This window comes from Lichenostomus cassidix, chromosome 1 (assembly GCF_008360975.1).
Source record: "Lichenostomus cassidix isolate B80296 chromosome 1, HeHo_3.0, whole genome shotgun sequence".
Lineage (NCBI taxonomy): Eukaryota > Metazoa > Chordata > Aves > Passeriformes > Meliphagidae > Lichenostomus > Lichenostomus cassidix.
This window is the reverse complement of record NC_139479.1, coordinates 112,160,451-112,186,821: the sequence shown is the minus strand read 5'-3', so window position 1 is coordinate 112,186,821 and position 26,371 is coordinate 112,160,451. Positions and strand designations below refer to the sequence as shown.

The following is a 26,371-nucleotide window of genomic DNA, read 5'->3' as shown; positions in this document are numbered from 1 at the left end:
ATTAGAGTGCAACATTAAACAGTGGTCAAGAAAAAGAAGATTTTGACATAAGAAGAATCTGTGTAATATGGGCCAACAGGGTTTCCTTCATCTGCCTCTTTTCCATTGGACAGAATAGGGTGATACAATGAAATATATCAGAATTGGCTATCATTTATTAGCAGGTAAGTGCCCAAAAAAAGATGAAATTAATAGCAGTCTAAGTCAAGTAATACATCTTTTCTTAGTGCTTCTAATGGTTTGTTATGCTGAACTGATGGTGGTTTGTGTTCTCTGCAGAAAGTAGATTAATGTGTTTAAAGGATACAGAAAACACTGAATTAACTCTAAATATATGGGCTGAACTTTACCTGCATGAAAGATTATTGATCACACCAAATCTGCCAAGAAAACTTCTCCATCAAGCATGAGTTCACAGCAGGAAGGACAGAAGTCACATGGAAAATGATCAGCACCAAAAACCTGCCAAACCTGCCAAAAAGATGGTTCAGCCTACAGTTCTGACCTGACAAAAAAGTTCCTCTCTGCAAACTGCTCTGCTGATGGGGCCAAAGTGTAAGTCTGTAATGACGATAAGGACTCTGACAGAATGCTGGTGAAGCTCCTCAGCTTCATGCCACCCCAGCTTGATGGATTCAAGATAAAACAGACACTTCCATGGCTCAACTGATGGATAAAATTCTGCTGCTCCCAGAGCACAGACACTCCATCACTGCTGCTGTTTCCTGGAAGCACCAAACTCACTTAACACACAGTAATTCACATTGTGAAACCACAGCTGGGCCTCCAGGGGAGTAATCTGAGAACAATTTACCAGTAACATGAGAGTTATTCTCCCAGCTCTGCCTCGTGCTAATGGCTGTAGGTCACAGTGGTGTGGTGCTCAGCTGTGGCTCCTTCATGGTCCAGAATTATCCTGCAGCAGCACCAGGCTGGTCAGAGGTTTCCAGGAAAAAAATTCCATAATTTACAGTTTTCCCCTCTTTTCCTCCCCTTTGCCTGCTTTTGCAATGTGGTGCCTGCAAGTGCTTTGCAGAAAGCAAAGAGGGTGTAATTGCTGTCACTTAAGGGGTTTTGCTGCTTCAGTTTTCCATTTGTTCATCTCTCTGTTGGATAGAAATTTTTCAGGTGATTTGGAGGGTCTGTTAAGCAGGGCTCCAACAGGCAGACCACATTTTATACACTTATTTTTCCCTTTTCCTGAAGCATGTGGATGCAAGCTCTGCAAAGGCCAAAACTGCTCTTAAAAGGATATTTTGTGGCCACTTAAGCTACAGCTGTTTAAAAAAAAAAAGTCAAAGAATATCTGATTTACAGTTATCAAGATGCCAAGGTCAATATGAACTGGAAAGCCCCAGGTTTTAATCCCGTGAAGTCTCCAAAACACTATTAAGCTATGAGGTAGAAACCCTTTGCTTGTAATAGGGGTAGGATTAGACTTTAATTCACCTGTCCTAGACCCTCATGGCATTCTGTGGGTTCAAAGCCATATTTTCCAGAAAATGCCAGTGCAACATTCTTGTTTATATCCTTTTTCAGCACTCTTGCTGTTGTTTGGTGCAGATAGTTTAGGATTCAACACCTACAGCAATAAAAGAAGAAATTTCCTCAAAGAGCAAAGCTCCTCTGGTAATTCTCTTCCTGGGCTATGTGGTCCCAGGATCACAAATTCCAATGTGGATCCCCAGGGTGCCCAAGAATTACTTTATAGAAAGATACAGCAGAACTTTTCTTCAAGCTCCTTCCAAACCCCGCCTTTGTTTCATCATGCAGCATGAACAGCAGTTCTCACACATTTAGGACATCACCTGGAAAGAATTTCAGCTTAACCTGAAAATCACTGATGAAGTTCTGAAGCCCTGTTGTGTTCTCAAGAGCACAGGAACATTGGCTGGCTCTGGTGTGACATGGTCACAAAATTTAAATTCAGGTAGTTATTACTAAAGAATTTTTTTCCAAACCTTCTCTGAATTTATTCTGCCTTCCACAGCCAAAACACAGTCCCAGGAAAGAAAAATAAAGTGTCAGAGTGGCAGCATTTGTAGCAAATATGGACTGAAACAAATTTGTGGTTAACAGGTGAAAGAACGGATGGAAATGGAATATGACTACATTGGTTCTCCTATATGTTTTATCTCCCTACAGCTGAATTTGTATTCAAACTATGTTAGATATCCCCCTGAAAAGATTATACTGTGGAGGACAAATAACTAATTTAGGATAAATGAATCACACTGGGAGGTATGTCTTTTAAGATCTTGCTCTAACAAATAAAATGTGCTACAATCAGCTCTCTACTTAATTCTTAATAGACAGTAGGAATTCCATACTGGAATGGAATATTTGACTCAATTTTACTGCTGTCAAAAAACATAATACACCTTGCTGCAGACTCTTCTGAAGCAAAAATCAACAGCAGAAAGAAGTTTACTATATTTTCAGTGGCATGAAGAAACAGTGTGTGTTTCTTCACGGGAATTGAGAAATGCAAATTTTTGGTAGCTCATGCCCTATATGCGTGCTTTTTAGTAAGTTCTGAATGACTAGAAAGGTACTGGCAAAAGTTGTTTATCAGACAGGAAGTTGAAATCAATGGCAGTCCTGATTCAGATATTTTTTTTGTTTCTTTCCATTGTTTTGGTGTGTCCATTTAAGTATAGAAAAACATGATTTTTACATTAAGAAAATTGTTTGAATATGTAGATCCTATCGGCTGCTGCTGCATTATACAACTATATAAATCCAACAATTAAATACATCCAAAAATGTTGTTCAGGACACCTTGAACAGGCTTTTTTCTCACTGCCCAGTATAGAGCAAGAGGTGTTTTGGGGTTTTTTCTCCTGCAAAGGCAACATGCTTAAAAATCATAGGATGCATAAATGTGAAAATCCTCCTTCCCTTTTAAACATGCAGTGCTCATGGTTGTCCAGAAATATGGATTTTGAAAATGCCCGAAATGCAGAAACTTCATTACAAAACAGGAATAATGTGGATTATTCAGCATCCTGTAGAACATTACACAGGTATCTCTTCAAAGGGAAAAGGCCAAATTGTAGACTGGGGGTTTTTTTTTTAAGATTTATCTGATTTGATAATTTTTATAAATGTCAGGTTTTGTTTTAAGAAAAATGATGTATCCCATTATAAATTTTTATGCAACCAAAGGCAAATTTCACAAAAGCCACATTAGAAATAGAGATGCTGGGGGATTTTTCCCCTCATTATCTTGAACATGCATCCTCAGGTTCAGCCAGACATTCACCATAATTCCTGAATAAAGCAGAATAGCTGAGATTGGGCACTTTTTTCCTCACACCTCATTTATGACACACTGTCAATCATGCAACAAAACCAATGTCCTGGCTTTTCTGCCCGCCTGGAAGTGGTTATAGCATCATCACCTAAGTATTCTCAAAAGCTCCAATAATATCATTTAATTCTACTCCATCCTGACTCTTTTCAAGGTGTCCTGGGCTGATACACTTCAAAACCAACAGAATGAAACAGGTAAGTGATAGGTAATTTTTAGGGAATCAGAGCTTCGCTGTCTTTATCTTTGCTCTCACTAATTTTTATTAAAGTGGTATTTTTCTCCTATAAAATAGCCAGAGACACTGGGTTATTCCTGGATATCCAGCTTATACATTTGGTAACAGGAGAAAAAGCTACACCCAGGACCTTGCTTCTACCCACATTAATATTTATGCTTGCACTTAATTCTCCTCACCTGAGTGCAATTAAGGACTTGCATACCCCTTTGCAGAACTGGGGCCAAAATAATTACAGTTTACACAAGACTTTGACAGGGAAATATTTCATTACCACAATTAATCCTTTAGAGCATTACGAAATGGCCAATTTCTCAGAATAAAGCAGAATATTTGTTGCTAATCAAAGGTAAAGTTTATGTAATGGTAATAGATGACATTTAATAGCATGGGAATATATAATATTTAACAGCTCCATAATCCATGGTAATTTTTATTTCACTAATGTTTATTGCAAATGGGAGGGAAAGAATGAGAAAGCCTTCCCTTATAGCGTCAGAGACACTTGGGTTACATTTTTACATTAGGTGGCACTAATTCCCTATTAACTGGAATTAATGTAATATGCAAACCCACTCCAATTTCCCGGTGCTAATGTATAACTTCAGAGCTGTTACACTTTACAAAGCCCACAGTACAGCACTAAATGCAGGCTGGTCTGCACCTCGTACAAGTTCTAATAACCTTCAGGAGTTCTTTAGCACCAAACAAGTCAGATCACGTTTTGAGGTGCTGGACAATTTCAGACCCCTGGACCAGTTTCAGATATCCACTACGTGTTCCTGTCAGCTGCCATCAAGAGGAACTGGTGTTCAATCAGATAATTGGGCAATCTTCAGGGGGATAGGCAGTAGAAAACTATTGCCTAGAGAACTGAGCATTTGCATTTGATTATAAAGGAACTTTTTCTTTAGGTACCAAAATTTCCCATTAATTAAAAGATACGTAACGATAGAGTCCACTGTAGAGAGCGATGTGACACACATGAACAGCAGCAAAACCTCAGCATGCTTTACTACAGAATTCCCTGATTTAGGGTCCAGCTCCCTCCTGAAGTGCAGCACAGACTCTGCCAAGCCCAGCCCCAGTTTGGGGAGCCACAGTAAACCTGTTGATCCCAGAGGGGTCACAGAGAGGAGGAAGGGGGAAGCCAGAGGTGATTGTTTAAAAAGATGCAGGAAGAGATGCACACATGTGCAACACAGACAAGATGAGCCCTTGTAGGAGCAGCTCCTGACCCTGAATATATAAAATGTCACCTCAGTGTAGCCTGCCTGGTGTCTGGAGCAGCTCAGGCCCACCATGTTCCAGGAGAGCTCCCAGAGCAAAGCCCAGGTGAGCCCCATGCTGAGGACTTGCCATAAAAATCACTGACAAGGAGCATTGGGCTCCAAGCAGTGCAGGTTTGGGAACAAACACCACTTTTTCCATGGAAGGAACTCTGCCAAACAGCTGTGATTGAAAAGACCCCTATTTGCACGCCCTGATCCACAGTTTTTAGGAACTCCATCAACAGACTCTCTGCCCTTCCCTGTTTAAATACACACACAGGCAATTCTACTTTTCCACAGCACCCAGAGCACAGGAGAACAGGAACTGAGCTTTCCAAACCCATTCCTTAAGCACCTCACCTGCCCAGGGCTCAGAGAAGTGAGCTGGGCCCACCATTTCCCACTTACACTCCCATTATCCACGTTGTGCCATCCATCCATCCATCCATCTCCTCCCACCCCCAGCTCGGCGGCGTTTTGTTCCAGCGCAGTGTTTGCTATTGATAACTGCCAGGTTAACTGCTCAGCAGAGCCACGAGCCCTCCTTGCCAGCACCTATAATTGACACAGCAGTGGGGGACACTTTTCAAAGGAAAACTTCTTAATGGATTCATGAATCAGGAGCGAGAAGCCTCCAGAAGGAGCAGAGAATTAGCAGTTGATACAAATCGGAGGAAATGGCTCTTCTGGAAGGTGGAAGTATATCGTGGAGAATGTGCAAAATTAATTAGAAATTAGAAGAGGAATTATTAGGGAAAGGATATGTGGAATTTTGTTTTTAGCAAGGTCCATGCCAGTATAGTCCTAAAGAAAAACAGAAAAAAGAATCGAGATAAATCTCTTCATTTCAACATTTTAAAGTGCGTGTGGTTTATTTACAATTAGATTAACTACAGTTTTGCTCAGTTTTACAGAGCAAAGAACATCCCCCAGCAAAGCCTAGCTCCCTGCTTGAGGTAGTATTTGGACAACACTGGATGTGCTCCACAGGATAAATTTTTTTCTTTTCTCTTAAAATCTTAATATTTTTCTTATCAGCCACCTAAGCAATCTCCAAGAAAGTTTATTTTTCTGGTGGGTAGACATTTGACCAGATCTTCTTATAGTTCAGTATATTATGAACTCTTTAGGTGACAACCGCATTTACAGAATCAGAAAATGTATTTTATATTTAGTGATTTCCATCTTGAACTTCCTCTAACGAGGAAGAAAATTACCTAACATTATTCCCAGAAATTTTTAAAAAACAAGTATGTTCAATTGTTTTCCAAGAATTTCCTGCGTGATTTGCCGGAATTTTCAGGTAAAATTAGTTATTAGATATTATATAACCACAATAATATAAGAAGGATCCCCTACCAAAGAGAAGCTCATACATATTTAACCAAGGTTACCCTACAAAATTAAGGGAGTGCAGTGCAAAGTGAGGAATAACACCAAAATTATTTATGAAGCACTTGGAGACCGAAAATAAGTAAGGCAAGATAACCAAAATATGGTATAACTAGTTTGACCTAGGATTGGTATTGATTTCTGCCTTTATAGGCTTGGTCAATCTAAACCTTGCACTCTATGTGAGACTCACTTGTGTTGGAGGCTAGTAGGATCAAGACCCAAATTAAAGCACTTTTTTTTTCTTGTTTTCTTCTTTAATACAATTTTAAAATTAATTTCATGTCTACACTGAAGTGCCATATTCAAACAATAAAGGGGTGTTTTATTTTCACAGTTGGTATTTTTAAGTGAACTGTTTATTGTCATGGAAGTCGTTTTGGGGGTTGGCTGACCTAAAGAAAGGAAAATTTGGGGAAGGTTGGGAGGGGGCTGTGGCAAGACTTTATAATCACAGCTCTTTGCAAATTGGGGTTAAACTTAAACCAAAATCCTAGTCCTGAAAATTAGATCCTCCTTAAATTCCAGAGCTTTAAAGAATAGCTAAACAATCCTCTATAAATCATCCTAACCTCTCCTTAGGGTGTTACAGAACTCTGCTGATCCATCCAGGTGAGATCTCACCAGGAGTGGGAGGAAAGGCAGCTGAACTGTGAGGTGCTTTGGCTGCTGAGGCAAGCAAGAATTTCAGCAGTGGAACCTTCCCAGCTTCGCAGCTGTGGGAACACCACTTTGGAAAGTGCTGGATGCAGTTCCTGCAGCTTTTGTGGTGTTTAATTTGCAATAAAAAAGAAAGAAAAACAGGGATTCAGCAGTGCCTTTCCACAGCCATGACATTAACAAATGTTTAGAATAAAGTCTACAGTGTTAAAAAGTAGAAAATGTTTCAGAATCAATGAAAAAAGCAACGATGTCCCTTTCAATTTTCCTGCTCTTCATTTTTGCTGGAAAGCAGAAAAGTAGATTATTGCAATGATTAAGACACTGGCCCTCGACTCACACTCAATTCCCTGCTCCTGCATGCTTTTCTCACCATTTCAGCAGCACAAAGGGCACAGAAGTGGATGATAATGTACTGGCAGAGTGACATTAAGGAGAATTAGGTTTTTGTAGAGTGGGAAAAGCAAGTATGAAAAGCACTTGTAGCGAGTGTCCATTTTTCCCTCACGGCTGGTGGGGGTGTCTGCTGCTCTTTCAGAACAGAACAAAACCCTGGACAGAGAAATGCTCAGCATTTCTGCAGCCACACTTCATGATTCCTGTCCTCAGGAGTGAGGATCACGGAATAGCTACTACATGATGCACTTATGACCTAAAGAACAAATTCTTAGGTTTCCCTGTCCTGATACCTGCACTGCTGAGCCTTCAGGGAGCCTGGAAGAGCTGCCCTCAGCAAGAGGGGATTGGCTGTGATTCAGTCTTTTCCTACTTAACTCCACCAGGAGACTGGAGGATGGGGCAAAGGAAGAACACAGCATTTCATACACAAAACCCAATACCACACCTGGATCACTGCTGCTGACCTAAAAGCACAGACCCACAAAGACTCACACTGCACCCAGATTTTGTGTTGCATCTGTGCTGAAAACAAGTTGGAATTTGAATGATGTTCCAGATATGAAAATTCATTTTGCTGGAGAAGTGTCCATATATTATTTTTGTAACAATGAAAATAGCTCAGTGTCCAGTTCACCTCCAGATTCCCAGCAGGGCTGATCTCTCAGCAGCATCAGAACCAGCCTTACAAGCCAAACCTGAGCACATCAAAGCCCAGGGCACTCCTTGCAGTGCCCACAGGGTAAAAAAGCACAAAAAGCACAGAACCAACACAGTCCTGTGGTGGATGTGTTAAAATCCATGTGGGCAGAGCATTTTATTCCTTATCTTCTCCTGCTGGGGACTCCTCCTGCAGGGAACAGCAGCCTTGAATGTTGATGAAGTGTTTGTGTTTGGAGAGGAACATCATTGAGGAGTACAACTCCACCTTATTACTGCTACAGAAAATGCAGGAACCTCTGCCTTTCCTGCAGGTTAGCAGTGCCAAATCAATATTTCCCTGGCACAGATCTCAGTGATAGGCTCAGTAACAACATTTTTTTTAATTATTTCTTCCTTTTAATCTCTCTGAGGGATGGAAATTCTATGTGTGCAACAATCTAGAGAGTACCAGCCTTGAATCAAAACTTTCTACTGTTCATCCTTATTTAATGCACAGTATTTTATTTGACTGTTTGGAATTTATGTCCATATTTCTAGATAGCTCTAGTGAACCAAGCTACAGGTTACATTTCTTTTTGGAATTACAGCAAAGAATATGGCTGAGCTAGAAGAATAGTTAAGAGTTGTGACAGCTAAAAGATGTGTTGTGCCCCAGACAAAAAACCCAAACTATTTGGGGCCTGAACACTTTCTTATCACAGAGTGCCCTCCACATACTGATTTAGGTGGGGACACGAAGGATTTTCTCCAGGTCTTTGGGGCTCACATGCTGAGGGCAAGGGACCCATAAAAGTTGCAGCACTTAGGCATTTTCAAATTAAAATGCATGTATATTTACTTTAAAGTTTGGTGATGGATGATATCTCTTGAATTGCTATTATATTACCAAGGAAACAGATATTTCATCATTTCCTAGAGCATCTGCAAGGGCTATGCAAATATTGGGAGGGACATAATTTCTGTGGTTCAAATACAGATGTATCTGGTGTGGATTCATGTATGAGAGCAATTACACACTGCACACCATTTCAGAAAAACGTGTTTTAACAGAAAAAAAAAGAAGGAGAAAAAGATGTAAAGTAATTGAACCTACAGAGGTAATGCAGGCAGGGAAAAATTAATTATCCAGTTCAGAACCTGAGCAGGGTACCTGTGATTAATAGGACTCTGTGGTGAAACCTGCTGTGGGAAAGTTAGTCTGAGTTAGGGGCAGGATGTGGGTGCTGTGTCACCCTCTGGCAGCCCAAAACATCCCAGCTGAACTGCAGGAATCAGGTACAGTTCTGGTTTGGGCTGTGGAGGTGGAGGGAATGACACCACCAATTAGTTATCCATAAATTCCACTTCCCGCAAATGTGATGGGTGTCCCTTCTCAGCTCTACTAACAAGGTAAAGGCTGACTTGGCCTGGAAATCATGGTGAGATCATAACTCAAGGAGATGTGACAGCAGGTTGTCATTTTATGTATTTTTCATATGGTTTTGGCTCCTTCTTCAGTCTGTGCTCATCACTGCCAGCACAGCTACATCAGTTGCTGAAAGAATGAGAGTCTCTTTATAAGGTTGGCTACATTTCCCTTGGACTCTTGTGTTGGCTGTGGAGCATTGGATATTTGTTGCATTTTAATTAGGAATATAATCTTTAAACCACATCTCAGACAAACAGCCTTGAAATACTATCCCAAAAATGCAACTTTCCCTAAAGAAACTGATGAGTCTCTGTGTGTGTTTGTGTCCTTGTTTGTGCTTTCTTCTGAAAGAGTAGAAAACTGCTTCCTACCCCAGCAAGAATGGTAATGCCAGTGTTTTGATGGGATTTGTCCCCTCCAAATAAGCAGGTAAAAAAAAAGGCAGCTCAAATGAAGTGGCAATGTAATGGATCTTTCTAATTAGGATGGCTCTGCTGAGATGCTGTGCTCTCTTCCAAGGCTCTGAGAGAAGGAGTTGCAGGAAGAGCAGGGATAAATCCTGCTTTCCCTTCAGGGCAGGAGCACTCCCATCAGAGCCTGGGCCAGGTAATTGCTGCTTCAATTCCTGTGGCCAGGGACCTCGAAAAGGAGCTGCTTTGAAAGGAAGGAAATCTCTCCATGGCTGGGTCTGAAATACAAGGGTTGTATCCTCCTACAGCAACAGTACAATCTTGTGCAGCAAGTGTGCCTAAAAAACAAACCACAGAACCCAAAACATTCATGGAAAACCTCAATTCATTTTCCATGAAGTACATGGGAATGTACCCAGTGATATCATCACAGAAATTTCCTAAAATAAGGGAATAAATTGAGACTCTGGTAAGGAGGGCTAGGCAGGATGAAACACAAGGGATGCAGGAGAATGAAGGGGTTGCTATGTTGGTTTTAAAATAGTCCCTGTCCTGCAGGAAATGCAGCAAGATCACAGCCACAAGCACTTCACAGGGGAAGCTGTTTCCCAGAGCATAACTTTTGACTTTTGTCTGGTTTAATTTAATCTCAGAGAAAGCATAGGTGGACTTCCCTAGGAAGACACAGGACAGCAGCTCTCCGGCTAAGATATTTGCAGAAAACCAGACCAAAGCAGAGGGAAGGGCTGGAAAATGGGAGAAAAAAATGGAATAAAATAGGTTTCATGAGAGCTCACCCCTCCACCCACAAGTGAGGGGCAATGACATTGCCAAAGAGGGAGACCAGGGGAGCAATTAGTTTCCATTAATAAAAAGATGAATGAAGAAATAAAATAAAAAGTGAAGCCCTTTCATGTTCTGTATTAAAACATAAATGGCATGTGTTTCACCAGGCTTGGAGCTAAGTTTGCAGTCTTTTACCCAGTCTACCCAAAAATATCTATATAATGAGAAATACTATTTTTTCCTACCCTGTGTTATAGTTCACACACATCTACAATCCTGTTGTAAATTATAGCTGGAGGAAATGGAGTAAGAAATCACCTCTCAGTCTCTCTGACATTATAAAGTACATTCAGGAGGAAGACTTGCACACACCAAAAAAGGAATCCTACACCCAAAAAACCACCTAAAAGCTATCTACATTTTCCTTTTAAAAAATAGTATTTTGTTAGGAAAAAAAATCTGTCAGCAAGATAGTGTAAGCTAAGCAAATATTTAATTAATTACCTATTCTGTTATGAAGGCTTGGTAACAACAACAAACAAATAATCTGAAATTTTATATAGGAGTTTTTCATAAATTTAGGCAAATTATTTGTGTCATTCATTCATGAACGTATTCTAATATGGTAGCAACCTTTTAGGAAAAAGAAAAATGAAAAAATTAAAATATGTATTGTTGGGGGCAGGGGGTTTGACACTTTAAGCTGCCTAGACTTTTCTAAGCAGCATATTTAAAAAAAAAATCACAAGTTGTGTTGCCTAAAGAAATGGGCTGTGAAAATAAACTGAAAAAACTTGAGGAGGTTATAATTTTTAGGTTATAACTTTTTGCATGTATGTGCAACGTATGCTAATGTTAAAAACCAGTAACTCAAGGCAATTCTGTGGTTGAGCAGAGCTAAGCACTGAAAACCCAGGGTAAATCTGAAGATTTTTTAAAAATCTGATAAAATCCCCTTAAAATCTATTTTTTCCACTTGTGGGAATGATGGACCATTCAGGCATCCAATTCTGCTCCTTTCATCTGCAACAAATAATAATGCTTTAATTAAAGTGGAGTTCTGCTTGCTGCTTTAGATTAAGAGGTTTTTAGGCAACATTCATTTCATCCTTCTCCCCAGCCTTGTGACATTGCTGTTTTTCTGCACAAACACTTTGCAACCTTACCTTGGAAATGCTGTGTTGGTACTCCCAGATCTGAAAGGAAAGCAGAGACAATTTTAAAAAAATTAAAAAATAAAAGGACATAGGGATAGTAATAGAAGTCAGGAGAGGGGTAAGAGGAATGACACAAATATACATTAATCCCCTGTTTTAATCTTTGTGATGTGAACATGGACATTCATGTCCCAACTGGCAAGAAATCCCAGCTGTATTTCTAATAAAATATCAATAGATCCCCTTGTTTCTTGAAGGAAAAAGTGTTGTTTTTCCACCACTTTGATCTTTGACTGCAGAAAAAGATGTCCTGCCAAGTCCCTTCCCTGGGATGACATCTTCCATCATTAGAGCTGACACCATTGTGAGTTTAAGGAGCAAATATAAATATAAGAATCACAAAGGGACCTGACACCTTAATGGACATTAAAAGTATTGAAAATAGTAGTGGCAGAATGGGTAAATTCCATGTTTGTCAGTGGGCAGACACTGGCAACTTTTGAAGTCAGTGGGAATTTAGCATGCCTTAATCTTTCCCTAGGAAGTTATGATTTCTTTACTTCTGAAGTAAATTTCATATTTTTGCCATTTAATAAAACCATTTCATTCCAAAAGCAGTTTTAGTTGGTTCCATATTGAACTGTAATTAAAGATTTATCATCCTATTAAGAGGTAATGCTGTAGTTAATCCTTAATAATAATGCATTTTGTGAAAGTTCAGTGTTACACACAAAGCTGAGCAGCTGGTGCCTTCTGCAAAATATTTGCTGTATTTTCCAAGAGTCAGCAGAGTGCAGTGCTACAGCTCTCCTTCAAATAATCTATACGATCTATACAGCTGTGGAAGTAGCCCAGGAAACTCCAAAAATTGCTGTATTTTTATGACCTATACATTTATACTGATGTCTAAGGCACACATTTTCCCATCTTGATTTTACAGGATTAGCCCACAGATAACCCCACTTTATTTCACACAGCTTCGTTGGGGTGATAGTGTCAGAATGATCAGATTACCACACAGTGGCTCATTTAATTGTGGAATGAGTGGAATTATAGAACTCCAAATAAGAAGAGGATTACCTCAATTCTAATACAATACATGAACTAGGAAAAAATACCCCCAACAACAATATTCTGTAGAAATAATACAGTTGTAACTTTAGTACATTTAAATGAGAGAATTAAATCTATCACAAGCCTTATCCTGAACAACAATAAGTGTTTGGTTGCCTTTCTGTTATCATATTTCACATGCCATTGAATTTGTTAGCAATTCTGCGATGCAAAACAAATTATGGATGTGACTGAAATTTGTTATCTTTTCACACACATTTTTAAGGAAAAAACAAAACAACTCGGTGGGCCATATATGAATCCAAATTCTTTTTTTTTTCCTGTGCAAATATTTTCTTTAGCTTTAGATGATGTAATGAATGTTGGTTCAATTCTGCTTTAAAAACTTTCGTTGAAATTCAGCCAAAACTGCAAGTAGAAGCCAACAAGCTTCCATGTAAGTGGTTGATACAAATATTGAGGATTATTTTTAACTGCAACTGGTTATGCAAAGTTGTTTTAACCATTATTGTACAAACAACAGGCTCTGTCCTGTTATGCCCTTAGGACAGAGAAAGGGAAGAAGCTGCTGGATTTTGTTCAGCTCCACAAAAGGTGGTGACCAAAGCCAGAGCTAAATTGTCGTGGTAACAAAATTATTGAACTTACTTTTATGCGGCATCTTTTTTAGACTTTTTCTATGCTTCAGGACATCTCATGCACTTCAAGTAATTCAGAAACTGCTCCTGTCTCTTTGCATTTTTGCTGTACTAGCAGTGGTCAGTGTGACTTTCTGTCTGCAGCAGATCCTGTTGCTGGGTTTAGGGGAGTAGAGGGGTTTCTGCCTTATCCATCCCAAATGTAGCCAAAGCAGTCAGGAATATGAGGAGCCTTTGTACTGTTTTTCTCCCTAAAAAAAAAAAGCTAAAGTCAGTCTCTGCATCCATCCCTTGAGGACTTTGTGCTCCCTGTTTTCAGATGAGAAAATGGAGTAAGTGCCACCACAGTTGGTCCACCTTGGGAAGTGATGCTAGAAGGGATAGGAGACTTTCCCAGGATTACCTGTAGGGAATTTTGGACTGTGTCCCTCAGTTTCCATCCTATTTTATCCACAAATGTACAACAAAATGCTCTGCTTGGTTCATTTCCCTCCTGAGCCTCAGTCCAGCCATTCTGCCCTGAGGTGAGAGAGAGCAGATTGCTCCCTCGCTGTGTTTCATCTCCCACAGTGGGACACAGGGGCTGAGGGTCACTTGGAAACAAATGGACACTGCTCTCAGGGCCATACAAACACAGCCTAGGGACTCGAGTGGCTGCTTTTTTCCCAGCTTACACTCATTATTTGCCACCTCTTCAGAGCAAATGTGACGCTGAAGCGGCATCTCAACAGCTGCTCGAAGGAGGCCACTGGAGCAGGGAGGAATGCTGCTGACAATCCCAGCGTGGCACTTCCTTTGCCCTTTGGAATGTGATCCCCAGAGCCACCAAACGCTGCTCTGAAGCAGGAGGAGCTGCAGCAGGGTGGTTTTTGTGTGACAGGATGCTCTGCACTCCAGTCCCCCATCACCCTCTGCAGGCTCTTGGGGCATGGATGACACCTGCAGCAAAATCAGGCTCTGTGCAGGTGAGCCAACACCCCATTCAGTGCCAAAATGAGTACATTTTATAGGCAGAATTAGAAAATGCTTCAGTCTCTCTGGATTTGTTTCCTTACCTGCAGTAATCTTTCAGCCATTTCATGTTCTCTTCCTCCTTAGCTGTGGAAAGCAATGTTTTTCTTCTGAGGTGTTCAAACATTACTTGGTCATACCCCCAAGAATTATTTGGAAAGGCAAACCAGTTCTAATTAGCATTTTAGTTTAAGATAATTGGTTCAGAGCAAAGGCCTGGAGTGATGTTTGTCAGTTTAAAAATTATTAGGCCTTCTAAAGCTCCTTAAAAGTAGTCCTCCCCAAAAATTGCTGTACCAGTTGTGTCAAAATTGTCTCAGAATTCAGGTGGATACTCGACTGGATAAAAGAGCATCTAAAATATGACATCTGGCTTATGATGCTGAGCATAAGATTGCTATTTACACCTTAACTTGCAGTAAATAGAAACCTTTTCATAAAGCCTTGATTCCATCTAGAACCATGTCTGAAACAAAGGCCTGAAATGTGTCTTCAGAGGGAAATGGAAAAAACACATTTTCAAGCATTTTTTGTGTCTTGGGTAATTGTTCTGTCTTTGGTTCCACGGTTCACAAATGCCCACCAAATTCACTTGTGAAGTGTTTAAATCTTAGTCCACAGGGGTTAGTTTATTTTCTCAACTTCCATCATAGCTCCTGACATACTTTTGCAAGCTGTTTTTCACATGAAAAAAATAATTCCATTTGATAAATTTAAATTATTGCTTTCAATTTCATTGTATGTGCTTACCTATTATTACTATTATAAAACAGAAGTAAAATGACATTTCCTGTTAGTCCTTTTGTTTGTTATTTTTCTCTTTTCTTCTGATTGGTACTGTGATTATATGTCTTTTTATTGTCATTTTTTAAATGGAAAATTAATATAAGTATGACAAAACATGACCAGAATTGTTCTCTGTATCATGTTACCATTCGAATATAATATAGATAGATACAGATATCTCATCTATTGATTATTAAATTATCCTGTTTGGGGGAGATTTTGGAAATCCTACTCAGTGTTCTCTTTTATGCCACTTTCAAACACTGCCAACACAAAACTTGCTCCATTTTCCACAGCCCTTAAATATTATGATAATGCTGGGAGTCACTTTGTGAACAGAAAATATCTGCAATAATGAAATGTTGGCAATTGATTCCCATTTAGATAGCTTTTTATTACCCTTTTTTTAATGTTAAAATCTCTTTAAGCTTGAGATGAAAAGAATGTTTTGAAATTCCAATCTGTTAGTAATCTTGCTTCTGCAGTGCAGAAACCATCTGGCCACTCCCTTGACACTAAATACATTTATTTTAGCTGTGGACACATTTTTATTTCAGTGTATCTGTAGCAAGCAAGTGGGAAAAGAAAAAAAAAAAGTCCCAACCACAATTGAAATATTAGTTTTCTAAACTCCCAAAATAAAGTGACTTTATAAATCACCCAGAGCTACTGAACAAGTAGTGTTGGAAATGCCCTCTCAAAATTTATCAGTCCACACTCCCTAATAAATCAGAGATTACCTATTTTAAGTAGAAACTTGAAGCTTGCTTGTTCTGGTTGAGGTTAGGCAATGTCTGACCCCAGTTTCTCATTAGCAGCTAGTTCAGAGTTCAGGTAAAAGAATCAGCCAAAAGTTGAAATATTCACCGCAGAAACTGGAGTAATTATTTTTTCTGAAAAAAATAAATTTTCTTGAAGGAGTTTCATTCTCTGCTTTCCTGGGGAGTTTTTTGTTGGTTTTTTTTAACTCTTTCCCTCTCTAATCTGAACTAGCAACTAAAACATTTTGAAGTAAAACAAAAAGGAAAGAAATAAGCTATTTCAACAGAAATTGGAGCTGTGAACACTTTTGACGATTACCCTTGAAGGAAAATTCTTTATACCTCAATTTTATCAGCAATATTAGTAAAATCTCACTAAGGGTAAAAATAAAGCAAATGGGTCGTTTATTCATTATAGCATTATCAGTAGTATAGCCAGTATTAGCCTGTGGTCACAGATCTCTGCCCAAGTTGAATATTAATTTAATAACTTGACTTTCCAGGACAGAAACACACATTCACACATCTGTACCTGCAGCTGAGCACGTGGATTGGATTTGAACCAATTACCCTGAAAGCAAATTTTCAATCCTCAATACCATCAATAATTACAATCTTGGTAAATACTTCAAAATTTCAACAAACTTCCTCCTTGAATTCTTTCAGATTCTGACTTCTTCTTGTCCTTTAGCACCTCAAGAACTTTTGTAGATGAAGCAAAAATAGATAAATTTTACATAGGCAGGGTTCATTAAATAAAACTCACTGAAGTGTTTTAAATCCTTTCTGAAATAGGTGATTAATTTATTAGCACACAGCACTGGGAATCTGTGTCCAGAGCTAAAAGGCATGGCTGTCTAGGTGTGAATGTAACAGGAATGAATCCTAATCTTCTAAATGTTGCTGGTCATTTTTTAAAGACAACTCTGAGTGGCAGATGGTAGAAAAATGTTTCTTTTATAACAAAAAGCATTTTCCCTACATGGTCATCGTCCAACATCACATTCTCAAGTTATAAGTAGCTCGAGGTATAAGAGCTTCCATTTGAATAAAGCATTTTTTAATTAAAGGGGAAAATATTGAAATATGTTAGTCAAAGAACAGGGAAGGGGGTTATTTTAATTTTTTTTTTAATTTGCAAATCAGAGTGAGGTCTAAGGCAATCCTGATCTAGTACACTGCACACATTGAAAAGCTTCATGGGCATGGTGAGAGATGTCTCATGAGGGATAAAGATTTTCAATTCTCAGTGCACTTTACAAAATTCTTATTATTGATCATTTTTAGGAAAAAGAAGACAAGAATAAATCTGCACTAACTTCTATCTAAAATGAATAATCACTTTACAGCATGTCCTGAAACAAGATATTTTCAAGTTGATTCAGACTGACATGTTCTCGTGTTTAATGTCCCTCCTCATCCTATTGATAAGGTGACAATATCCATGACTGCACACATCCATCACAGCCTGGGCATGGACTCTGTAATCATCACCAAGAGGAAAAGCTAGTCTGAAATGTCTGTTTTATCACTGACCTGAGGGAGAATGATTATCTTCTTGCTTAATAAGCAAATCAATGGCTTTAAAACACCTCAAACTCCACCCCAAAACCCAAAAAGCAGAGCAGTGAGGCTCCTGCTGTTCCCACTGCGAGGGCATCCTCTGCAAACAGTGGCTCATCTGCACTTAGAGCTTCCAACCCTCTTGCAAGGAACAAGAGCACAGTCCTGTTGAAAGGAATAAGACAAATATGTCTTTACAAACAGACCATGAGAATCTGCCTGCAGACAGGGCCAGGAACTCAGGGAAGTGACAGAATAAACCACCAGTTCTAGAAAATTTTCCTAATTGATGCAGAGTGCTGCTCAGCCAAGGCTGTGGTAAATTCCTGAATTTGGAGAAAAAGAACAAAGACTTAATAGAGTTATGAATAGTGTTTTGTTATAAAAGGAGAAAAAAAGAAAGGGGGTGCCTATTAGAGAGGGACAGAGAGTATGCAATTTGGGAATTCTGTACCTTCCAGGTACCTCAGCCTGGGAAAGGAAGAGGGTGATGCAGCTGAGAAATCAGGATAAAAAGGGGGCTGTGTCACCCAGCAATTCCAGAGACCCCATGGGAAATGCCCCATGGCCTCTCCCTTTATTCAGATCAAGTCACAGCACTCCTCTGCCTCCTTTTTGGACATGAACCTCTGGGGTTGTGAATTTCCCCATGCACTGCCATAAAAGAGACTTTGAATGCTCAGCTTCCCACGCCACAGTGATTCCTGATCTGCAGACAATGACAGGCAGAGCCTGCTGTGACCTGAACACCTGCCTGATGCTCCTACCCTGGCTTGGAAAGCCTGGAAAATCCATGGAAAGGGAGACACATTTCCGAAGGCACAATCCATGTGGTGTGTCAGGGCAGATGATCCTTGTGCTCTCTCCCAGCTGCTCGCTCCCCCCTGGATGAACAGCACGGGGAGAGCAGCCTCTCATCCCTTCTGACATCTCCACTCAGCTCCACCAGATAAGAGTGGCAGGACAATCCCTGTGCTGTCAGCACCTGCCTGATACTCCCCGAGATGGATGCTTTCCCACTTGGAATCCTCCAGCACTGCCCAGAAATACTGTCCCTGGGAAAAGATAAGAGCCATGGCAGCGTTTCTCTGTTTCCAAATTACAGGGTAAATTAAAAAGGTGATTGTTAATATTTAATTGAGAGTAACTGGGCATCCAAAGGAGATAAAAGAGAATCAAATAGGATGCAAGGTAGAATTAATAATGTATTGGAAATAAGAAGTGAAATGAATTGCCTATAAGGAAATAGAAGCTTGAAAATAAGGCCTGTAATTCTCATTCAATAACGTTAATGAAAATTATTAACGTTGATGAAAATGGCCATCATGTCAAGCAGTTATTCCTGGATAATTTTTTTTTTCTTCAGCAACTCTCCTTCCTTCCCATTTTATCTTTAAGCTTTCAAACCTCCTGGCAGGACTGAGCACACAGCTCAATTTCTGCCCAGCCTGTGAACTCCACACAGGTGTCACCACGCTGCTGGGGTTATGGCACTTCATTTGGAAGCTGTTGAGACTTGATTCTGGCAGTTTTACTTCAAAATGGGTTAAACTAGAGGTGAGGAAAGTCTTTAGGGTTTTTTTTTTTTCCCCAGCTGAAGACTAGACACAGTTCATAACACTGGCTAATGTTAAAAACTGTATTTTCAAGGAGAATAACCCAGCTTTGTCACAACACAGAGAGGTGGGAGAAGAGTTTTGACCTGCATGGCCTTTGCAGAGGAAGAGGAAAACTCAGTCTTAACTCCTGCCACATTATTTCAGTGGTTTTGGTAACAGCAAAATACACATAAAATAAAAATGAATAGAAAATGCCTTAAATATCTCAACATCCTCGGTTGGTTTCCTTTTAATAAATATATGATGAATATAAACCTTTTGGAATATATAATGCAATTCTCCACTGCAGCCTTGATACAATTGCATTCTCCATTTTCGGAAAGAAAGAAACAATTTGCCAGCACTGAGGGCAAGACACACATATTAAAAAAGTGCTTTGTTTTCTGAGGCTTGAAATACTGAACTGAACTGAGATAATCAGGTTTTTTTTTAAGCTGCCCCAAGAATTGAGAATCTTTATCCTCTGTGAGATACCTCTAGCCAAGTCCATGAAGTTTTTTAATGTGTTGCCTGTTTCTCCCTTTTCTAGGGCTTGCTGCAGGTGTTTCTTCTTCCTTTTCCTTTTCCCCCTCCCCTTGACTCCAGAGGTGTTAGATCTCTGATAGTTTTTATTTTGTACATGTGACACTTGTGCCTAATTCCCAGTCTTGGATTTCAGAAAAGTGCAGCGCCAGCTTGTACTTTCAAAATAAATACAGTGGCAGCCAGCCACTGTAATCAAATGAATATTTTTACTAGCAGGGTACATTACCATTCAGCTCTAGAACATTTACTCTCTTTGAACTTGAGAATTGGTTGGAGCTGAATATATGAAACTGTTAAAAGCCCATTTAAATAAAACATTGGCAGGGGTCCCAAGCCAAAGCCCAGGGATGTCAATGAGAGACATTTTCTTGGCTCTAGTGCACTGCATGGCTGGCTTTAGAGAAACAGAGGGTTTTTTTCCAATTATATTAAAGCAATTCTGGGATAGTCATTTACTTTTCAATAAAATCAGTCTTCCATGGCTGGTAACTCAGCTCATACAAAGCTCACAGGTGAGTGCATGGCCACCCACAGGTTGCAAGAGAAAACAAAGGCCACATGTCAGGCTAATAATGAGCAGAGTAAAGCACATGTCACAATTCATTAAAGATACATTACTTAGAAAGGAAAAAAGAAGTAAAAAAAACCCAAAAACCAACACAACAAAAAAACACCCACACAAAAAAACAACAACAGCAAAAAGATTGTGCGTCAGAAAATATTTCCAGAGTGCACGTTAAATATGGCAATTACAGGAGATGCTTACATGGAAATAGTGGAGAAATTATGTATTTTCAATCTGTTTTCTTGTATTTGGGCAGCAGCACATTAGAAGAATGGCAAAACAGGTCTGTGTGGAGCATTCTTCTCTTATCCCCAGTGACATGTATTCTGCAATTCAATATCACAAATACCAATTGATATCACAGAATGGTTTGGGTTGGAATGGAAGGGACCTTAAAAATCATTTCATACCAACACCCCTGCCATGGGCAGAGAGAAATTCCACTTTCCCAGGTTGCTCCAAGCACCATCCAACCTGGCCTTGAACACTTCCAGGGATGAGGCAGCCACAGCTTCTATGGGCAACCTGTGCCAGTGCCTTGCCACCCTCTGAGTGAAGAATTTCTTCCCAGCATTTAATTTAAATCTCTCCTCTTTTAGTATAAAACAATTCCTCCTATTGACACTCTGGTTAAAAGAAAAACCACCTCAGGTTTGTGTCTAACCTGAGAATGAATCCTAACGTTCCAAAGGTTTTTGAGTAATTTCTGCTGCAGAAAACAGCCCTTTCTTGAGTGCAGGTTGTTAGAACTGCCAGGAACAAACCACCCAGCATGGATCTGCTGTGCTGACTGATTAATACAACCCATGTCCATGTACTTTACAGCCTGTTGAGGGTAGTTTGATCTGCAGAATAGACTCGTTTGCTCAGGAATATAAAAATCCTTCACTTTGATAGGCAAGTTAAGTTAGAGATTCCAGCCCATGCAGCCTCTGCACCCAGCAAGGTTCATGGTCAGGGCTGTGCTTATGAAGGTCTGTTACAGTTTACGTGGAGAGCTGCAAATAATGATGATACCAACTGCTTTCATCTGCCTTTATTCATGTGAAAGGCTTAAAAGCAAAAGTTATTGTGTTACAGCTGTCAATACCGCTTATTGCATGTGCAGAAACAGAGGAAGCAAAAACCCCTTTGTTGGTTGTACTACAAGCCAAGGAATTTTGCATTCTTCCTCATTGTCCCCCAGGTGGGCAGACTGTGATAAGAATGAAAATACAGCTGAAAACACTGCATTGCCTCAGCGTCAGTTTTTCTGACATGTACTCAATGTTTCAAACTTATCAGACAGGAAGGTGAAAGCCCTTTCATTACAGCACCTGGGAAGCTCTGCAGGCAGGTTTATCCTGCCCCATCAGGCTTGACAAGTACTTGTAGCAGGTTATCTCTGTTACTGAGATAAAAACATCCCAAAGGGTCGCGGCTGTGAAGTTTAGAAACATTCGGATTGCTTAGTAACTAATTTACAATATCATCTCACTCGTGGGGGGTATTTCACAGTGAACTCACTTTCTATGTTTTGGGGACATTATTTTAAAAGTATTTTACTAAGCATTTCACCTGTGGGTTTTGGACAGCTGTTTTGCAGCTGGAATCCTACTTATGGCTTTGAATATCATCTCTTTTCAGGTGTTCCCAGCCCCTGCCTGCAACCCCACTGACTCCCCACACATCCTGTGTCTCAGGAGGAACTAACCCACAGAGGCTGCAAAGCAGCTCTGCAGGAGAGGATTTGGGGTCCTGGTGCACAAGGATTCTTTAGATGCCTTCCAGACCACCATGCTCTTTCCTGCTATGTGATTGCAAGTCTTGGATGCAGTGAAAGAGCACCAAGGGAGCTCTCACAGCAAACCTCACTGCATATTAAGAGGTTGAGTAAAGCCAAAAATCATGGTCATAAAAATACTTTCATACGAACTGCTTATCAAGAAAGTAATTTTGGAAACCTGAAGGTGCTTATTGTCACAAAAGGAAGGATGCTCACTTTGCCAGCTGGTTAAGTGAAGCAAAACTCCCTGTCTTGGAAATGGTGCCCACTGAGGTAATGAAGTGAACCAGAAAAATAATTTGTTACCAAAACAAAGGGCAGATTTCACAAGCCCAAGAGCTTTTGATCCCTGTTTCTGTTACACAGGCAAACACATAAAGGAATATACAGCAAATTTGTATAGCCACGTGATGATTCCATAATGTCTTTTTAATGGTTTGCCTTCAGTGTGAGATCAAATCTTCATGAGGCTTCAAGAAATCTATCACTGTCATGTAAATCGATCTGCCACAGAAATGGTATCACTTCTTATATCTCTACATTTTTACCACTTGGTCCAACACATTCCTGCCCCCAAGGCCAGTCAGAAGTGTGATAGGAAGAGCAAGAAATTACTTATTCCTTAAAACTTCTATTGCTTGAGAAAGTGATTTGCTTTTTCCGTGTTAAGTTTTATCAGAGTGTTGTCATTTTAAACTTATCTCACTACTGATAGTGAGTGTGAAGGCAGATACTGGAACGTGAAATATGATTTTGAATCTAACACTGAAGGGCTATCACAAACTCCTTTTGAAAAATGGGTCTTTGTTTACAGTGTTGGAAGGTGCAGAATCATGGAATTCTATATGCATGTCCTTTTGCATGTGGACATAATGTTTGAAGCTGCTCATACAAAATTTTACAATTGCTTCTCAGAGGTGAGCCCTGGAGACTATTTCCTTGTCTTTCAAAAAAGGAAAGCACTAAAAAATAGACTTAAAATTCTCAGGTGCTCATGACTGTTGTGTTTTTAGAGCAAAGCAACATTTGCAGAGGTTGTGTATAAATGTACTTGCAATGACTCTTGGCTCTAATGCTCCTGAGCACTGCACCCACCCCAAACACACCAGCCAAACGTTTTTGCAGCATGGCACAAACTGGATGTGCACTATTCACACACACACCATCAGCTTTCTCATGCCCAAAGTTTACTCAGCTCAGGGGAGAGAACCTGCAGCTGTGTTACGTCACACATAACAAAACTGCACATGCAGATTTGAGCAGAGATCTCATTTTCAACAGGAAGAGATCTCAGTTTGCTCCTTTAGCACCTCTTGGTGAGCTCTAAGAACAACAGGAGACCTCTTCTCCTTTCCCTTGGCTCCTTGCCCAACAAATTTTGCTCACTCACAGCCCTGAAGACAGCTCTTGATTGTGTTTTGATGTTTCTGCCGACCTATCACTGTATTGACCGGGTGGCAGCCAAAACATGTATTTGTGTTCTCATTTTTCCCCTGCACTCCTTCCACTCAATCAAACAGGCACACCACCTTACACCAAACAGCAGAATGCTTTTAAGCCATGCTGGTGCTCCTGGGACCAGAGTCAGAGGAAATCTCTTTTCCCTGTACAGAAACACAATTAGCTGACTGCTGAGTCTTGCCTTTTTTTGCCTTTCTGTCCTCTTGTTTTGTTTTGCTTCTCCCCACCCTCAGAATATAATGGCTGTATTGAAGCTTGTCAAGGAAATTACAAAATATTATTTAAAAAAGTATTTCCTCTGTGGCAGCTCCTTCCATCCTATGAAATATTTAGTGAGGGGGATGTACAGTATTGGATTTTTAATTTGGAGTAAGTTGCTGGGATGATTTCTTTCGTAAGGTGCAAGTGTCCATTTGAGTTACCATTAGGTGTCATAGCTTGCTGCAGAAAAAACAGATCCAAATATGTCTCCAAAGCACTTCTCATCTGATGTTTTTTTACATGGGGCACACGCAAAATTAGATTGAAATTTGCCCTCAGTCCCTTACACAGCATTACAATCCCACACTGCCTTACATTTTTAGCACCAGTTATGAAACTTGAGTTCTTGAGAGCTGCTGTGCATCAACAGAATTACTTCCACTTGATAAAGACTTCACTGCATTGCCCTTGCTCTTATTTTCCTCTCCATATTTATTTAGAATAATTTGAAATATACCCCAGCCTGGATCAAAAGCCCTCTCAGCACCTGCCTTTTCTTCTGGGGGTCTCATGAACAGAACCAGAGAGCATTTCTGCTGACATATCCATGTGGATGGAGGGACTGGGGGCATGGGCTGCAGCTGAGGCATCTGCATCAAGCACTGAGCACCCCAATTCAATTTTCAGCTCTGCCACTGGTTTCCAGAGTGACCTTGACCAAAAGTCCTTTGGTTCCTCAGTTTCCTATCTGGACAGCACAAACTAATCCTGTTTTCTGCTCCTGTATTTTGACATCAATGTTTTGAGGCAGGTTGAATATGCTGAGAAAAAGTCCCAGCTGGCAGGGTTTTTATAACTTAGGTGCTGCCAGCTTTGCAAAATCTGATTTTCACTCTGACTTACACCAGTACTGGAGGCAGAACTGGAAACATTCAGCCTAACTCGTGGCCGTGCAGTCTGTTCATCAGTAGGCATTTATTCGTGGCTCATTACTACAAGACTGTTAGGCACATTTGCATACATAATGCTTCTAATAGGTATTTATTCAGGGTTTCCTAATGGCTCTTTACTGAAATAGATGGAGCTGATTGTGCTTTTCAGGCATAGCTGGAAGCACAGAGCCTTGAGGGAGGCACTGGGAAGGAGCTCAGCACCACCACAGCACCAGCTGGATGTCTGAGCACACTGGGAAATGCTGGAGCAGCAACAATTTGGGACATCCCCCCAGAAAATCAGGGCTGGTGAAGCTGGTGGAGAGGCAATGACATCATGAACCATAGACAATCTACCCTGAAAGAGTGCCCAAGCAATGCTCTTCATTCAAAGGTGGAGAATATGAGGAGTCTCATGTTTTGTCCTAAATCTAGGAGCAGATCCAGCTTTGCACTTTGCAGGATTTCCTTTCACACATCATTCAGGCCCAGACTCATCACGCTGCAACATTTGTGCAGAACTTTCCTCCCAGGTGCAAGTTCCACTGAGAAAAACACCACAAATCAATGATCAGTGTGCTACTTTGCAACTGAGGCTCCTCAGTGAAAGCACTCAGTGACAAATTCAGCACATCCTTGTTCCTACTGCGTCTGCCAGGCTCAGTGTTGAGCTCATTCAGTTCCTGAAGGTGTCTCAAGAAATCCAGATTCCCACAGCTTACTCTCTTTGCTGAAAGTGGGAATACAGCTACTACAACAACATATTTGAGCTTTTTATCCACAGGAACAACTTCTTCTCCTTCTAATATATTTTTATAAACTGGTTGAAATGGGAAGAAATACCTCTAAGATATGGCTCACATTGATTCAATTAAAAACAATAAAATCAATCTTTTTAAAATTTAATGTATTCATTTAGAGCAAAAAATGCCCAGGTGAGGAAGAAAAACGATTTTTTTTTCTGCATAGCAGCTATTAAGTACGTGAAAGCTAAAGGAAAAAATGTTATAGTTTTTCCAGCCTATTTATCCAGAAAGGTAAATAATTAGTTCTTATTTTTATCAGATAACATGGATGCAGCAGACCTCTTTCTCTTAGCCTTTGAATTATACACAACCTGTGATGTGTGAGATGATAAAAACCTTGTTAGAGCTACTCAAATCGTCTCAAATTGTACTGATTGCAGCTACATTTTGGGTCCCCAGTAATGCAATTAAAATTAATATTGTTTAATTTTAAAAAAACAACAACAGAAAATCGCTGTTAAAAGCATGGGGCTTTGGAAAGAAGGATGTGCCAGAGATACGTTTGGCAGTCTCTGTTTGGATTTTGGTGCAAATGCTGAATGATGTGGTATCACTTCCCTGTGGACATTTTCACGAGGGGCAGGTGGGTGTTTAGCCCTGCTGAGGTGATGAGGTGAGCCCAGAGATGCACAAATCAGGGGATGGAACAGGCTGAACCAAGCCAGAACTCCAGGTAGTTCAGTTTCCAAACCTACAAATTGCTGCTGAGTGCATTTCTCAGGGACATCCATCACAGTCAAATTTACATGCCAAGGCCTATAGGTTGCCTCCCAGTGATAGAAGAACTCTAAATAAAAACCAGACAAATAAATAAAAACCTAAATAAAAACCTCTAAAAAAGGCACCAGATCTCTTCAACAAAGTAGGGGATTCTCTTTTTTTCTTGTCTTGCTTGCATCATTTTAAAAGATGCCAATGTATATATGATAAATCTGATTTGGAGGATGTTTTTTCTCTTGTTTTATATATA

At 40.0% G+C, this 26,371-nt stretch overlaps 3 long non-coding RNA genes across 7 annotated transcripts in view; 1 reads left to right on the top strand and 2 right to left on the bottom strand.

Moving 5' to 3' along the window:
- LOC146445583 (uncharacterized) overlaps nt 1–5,233 on the top strand; it is a 138,300-nt gene extending 133,067 nt beyond the window's left edge. For all 4 annotated transcript variants that reach the window (XR_014855468.1, XR_014855470.1, XR_014855466.1 and 1 more), the window contains one exon: nt 280–5,233. This is a non-coding gene — a long non-coding RNA (uncharacterized LOC146445583). The remainder of the gene's footprint in view (nt 1–279) is intronic.
- LOC146445582 (uncharacterized) overlaps nt 1–5,375 on the bottom strand; it is a 58,715-nt gene extending 53,340 nt beyond the window's left edge. For both annotated transcript variants that reach the window (XR_014855473.1, XR_014855475.1), the window contains exon 1: nt 5,231–5,375. This is a non-coding gene — a long non-coding RNA (uncharacterized LOC146445582). The remainder of the gene's footprint in view (nt 1–5,230) is intronic.
- A 6,109-nt stretch (nt 5,376–11,484) lies between these two features.
- LOC146445581 (uncharacterized) overlaps nt 11,485–26,371 on the bottom strand; it is a 154,167-nt gene continuing 139,280 nt past the window's right edge. Inside the window, exons 3-5 of the long non-coding RNA XR_014852654.1 lie at nt 13,417–13,657; nt 11,704–11,733; nt 11,485–11,560 (exon numbers count right to left, since the gene is read on the bottom strand). This is a non-coding gene — a long non-coding RNA (uncharacterized LOC146445581). The remainder of the gene's footprint in view (nt 11,561–11,703; nt 11,734–13,416; nt 13,658–26,371) is intronic.